This window comes from Pseudophryne corroboree, chromosome 7 (assembly GCF_028390025.1).
Source record: "Pseudophryne corroboree isolate aPseCor3 chromosome 7, aPseCor3.hap2, whole genome shotgun sequence".
NCBI classification, from domain to species: domain Eukaryota; kingdom Metazoa; phylum Chordata; class Amphibia; order Anura; family Myobatrachidae; genus Pseudophryne; species Pseudophryne corroboree.
In genome coordinates, this window is record NC_086450.1 from 470,117,039 (window position 1) to 470,120,854 (window position 3,816).

Genomic DNA, 3,816 nt, shown 5'->3' on the forward strand with positions numbered 1-3,816 from the left:
CCTGCTAGAGAAACCAAAACACAAAGGGGTTTTGAGAAGTAGACTCTTTTTTGGGAGCACTCTAATTCAGAGGGTGATATTTATAACGTGTATGGTACTAATAAAGACATTTGTAGTAAATAGATTAAGAAATGAGTTTTTAGGAGTATCTATATGTGGACAAAATGTTTAGCGAAAATGTAAAGATCAATAATGAATAATGAGTGATGACAATATCACAGTCTCAAAAATGCCGGAAATCAATCACTGTAATACTTTGATTATATCATCATTGCACATTGTCTCTCATGTACTATATGACCATCATTTATTCTGCAAATACCCATTCTGGGTTATTGTGAATGCAGAGAATTAAATTATTGGTCATGTGGGACCGATTGCCAAGTGGTATAATTGTGAGTGACTATTATATTAGGGAGTCAAGTTATTGCAGTACCAGGGTGTTCAGAGGTGGTCTCCCATCCTATTACTAACCCGGCCTTCCACTGCTTAGCTTCCAAGGTCAGAAGATATTGGGCATCTCCAGTGAGGTATGACCGCAATTATTGAAATCTCCTTTATTAGTCACTTCAAAGGTATATAATGTAGGATCTTTATATACCTGCAATGCTGCAATTGATAGACACGTATGGTACAATTGCTAGAAACATGAGATTATATGCAATTACCTGACCAAGTCACCATGTGACACGTCAGCCACAAAACAAAGCATACAGAAAAATTAGGGCCTATTATGTGGGAAAAAAATTTAAAAACCACAAAATATTCATAAATGAACTTGCCTAATATTAGTAATTATGTCCCAGGAGCACCGGTACAGCCATGTTAAATTTGCACTATATGTAAATATTATTACTCTGCACAGACTGCAGATAAGTCATAAAATACACAATAGTATATCAAAAAGAAGAATGGCACCTCAATAATTCTTTAAAGCAGTGTTAAATCAATGCACTTGCACCTTCCATCCATAATGATTATGAAAAAATGCTTTTGCATATTATCAGCAAAACGCGGCTAGAAAATATATGTATATAAACTTGAACATTTGTTCTTAATCGCACACCTGTTGAAATTAGTGCTTTCAGTGCAATAGCTGAAACCAATCAGTTTCAAAGTAAAATGTGTAACCAATGGTGGTATTTCCACATTTAAGTTCAGCAGTTGTAACAATGTAACTGCAATTGTTTACTTTCATAGATAAAGGAAACAGATGTAACCATTAAGTGGCTGTTGTATCACAGTAGTATCTAATGATTATGTGCTGAATTTCCAGAATTGCAGACAGTGCTCGGATAATTCTTAAAGACGAAGTCCCACTGTTGCTGCTAATTCAGAAGAAAAAATAGTTCAGAAGAAAAATAGAAATGTAACTATTATGCAGAGAAGCGTTCCAACTGGTTTCAACAGGTTAAATAGGCAGCGTTCTAACGATTGCTGATGGCTATATAAATAGTTTACATGGGTGCGGGGTGTATACAATACCAGAACCCAAGTGGGGGGAAGAAGAGAAAGAAGATGGAAAAAAAAAAAGTCCTGTAAGATGTTACAGTACAGGACACTGTGTTACTGCAGTCATGACAGAAGAAAGTACAGAATTTAAATTTCATATGAGAGATATCACATTGTGTTACTGACATAGTTTACAGTATGTCTTACTGACAAATTCTAGGTTGAAAATCTTATGATAAATATTATCAAAAAGGTGAGAAACTATTTCATTTTTACTAATATGTGTCTTATAAAAGCTTAGTAAGCAAAATATTATTATCTTTTATGTTAATCAATCAACCAATACATGTGTATATTATAGTGCTGATTGTGATTATTGAAATTAGCATCACAATCATGTAAATCTGCAACATTTTCTTGTGATTTGTTAAATTATGTACAGATGAGTACTCTTACATCTTTGCTCTGTGCGCTACAAGTCACGTTACACAGCAGGGGTAATTCCAAGTTGATCGCAGCAGGAAATTTTTTAGCAGTTGGGCAAAACCATGTGCACTGCAGGGGGGGCAGATATAACATTTGCAGAGAGAGTTAGATTTGGGTGGGTTATTTTGTTTCTGTGCAGGGTAAATACTGGCTGCTTTATGTTTACACTGCAATTTAGATTGCAGATTGAACTAACCACACCCAAATCTCTCTCTCTCTGCACATGTTAAATCTGCCTCCCCTGCAGTGCACATGGTTTTGCCCAACTGCGAAAAAATTTCCTGCTGCGATCAAATTGGAATTACCCCCATAATGCGTGAGTGCCATGTGACTTTTTGCATTTTTTTCTCTTGCAAAAATGCACCTTAGAAGCAAAGTCATGTAATAGGATGTAAAATAATATGCAGCATGCCTATATTCTGTGTGTAACTGCTAATGTATTTGAATACAAAATTTTGTGCTACAGTGTTTTCATGGAATTTCAGATGCAGATAGAGATGCAATTACTCTCAGATATGCATGCTGCATATCATTTTAATCAGCAGATTACATCCTATTAAATTATTTTGCATCTAAAATGTATTTTTGTGGAAAAATATGCATAAAAATATGCTTGCGCTACTGAGTTCTGCCACGGCATAGTGCAACTTCAAGGGCTGTTAGCATGAATACAGCAAGGATGTAAGAGGATACAACTGTAGAAGAAGGTCAATTAAGCCCTATAAGTACTAACAATGCCATACAGTATATACTTCTTATAAGCAATTAACTAAGATATTGAAATGACAAAGAATAGTTATTGCTGTGTCAGGAGCTTTAAACCATGCCAACAAAAGGTTAACATTAGGGTTAAGGTTTGGGACTATGATGAAAATTGGTGTCAACATAATAAGCATGTTGACATTTACTCTGCTGACATGCAGTACCTGTCGACATTATTGATATGACAGTATAAATATTGACAGTTGGAAAATCATACCGTACCCATTTTCAGCTTACAGTATACAACATGATAAAACAGTATAAAGATGACTTACTGTACAGTAAAGTGAGACCTCCTGTAGCAGCTGTTTAAATAACAGTGGAAATATCCTGTAATTCCATCATAATTTAACACACAGTATATTAAATAATATAACAACATCACAGTGTCTTATATAAAAAAAACAACTTAAAAACAGCACTTTTAAAACAAAAGAAAATATTTTTTTTGTCAAAGAATTAAAAAAAAAAATCCCACTACAATCCTAAAGTAAGTCTACTAGATGTACAGAGGAATTTATTTTTCATGTTAAAGTCCACTGTATAAAAATAACTACTGATAATGTTTATAAATATGTAAATATGTGTCTAAGTTTTAGAAATAAATCACAACTTGACTTCCTCGAGAACTGATGAAAGAGGGAATGAGAGAGTGAGCAGGATAATAATAAGGGCAAATGTCCAACATCTATTTCTTAGACAATAAGGAAAATGAAACTGAAGAACCAGACGTCAGTGGAATATTTCAGCATTCTGACATTTTCTGATAACGTGGGATGCAATACGCTAATTTCCTGTCTATTTTTCTTAATATATGTTGTCAGAGTGCTGGTGAATTCTTCTATAATCACAGTCATATCCATGGAACCTCAGTTACATAGACCAATGTTTCTATTTATCTGCAATCTATCAATTGTAGACATATTATACACAACAGTCACTGTCCCTAAGTTTCTGGATGTGTTACTATCAGGAAATAACATTGTATCTTTTGCACAATGCTACACACAGTTTTACTTTTACTACACAGTGGCCTCTGCAGAGGAGGTTCTGTTATTCATCATGGCGTATGACCGATATGTGGCTATATGTCTCCCCTTACATTATCCTCGCATC

The 3,816-nt window shown here is 34.5% G+C and overlaps 1 pseudogene; it reads right to left on the reverse strand.

The window, feature by feature from the left end:
* Positions 1 to 424: 424 nt before the first annotated feature.
* Positions 425 to 544, reverse strand: LOC134946327 (5S ribosomal RNA; annotated as a pseudogene).
* Between the last annotated feature and the right edge of the window lie 3,272 nt (positions 545 to 3,816).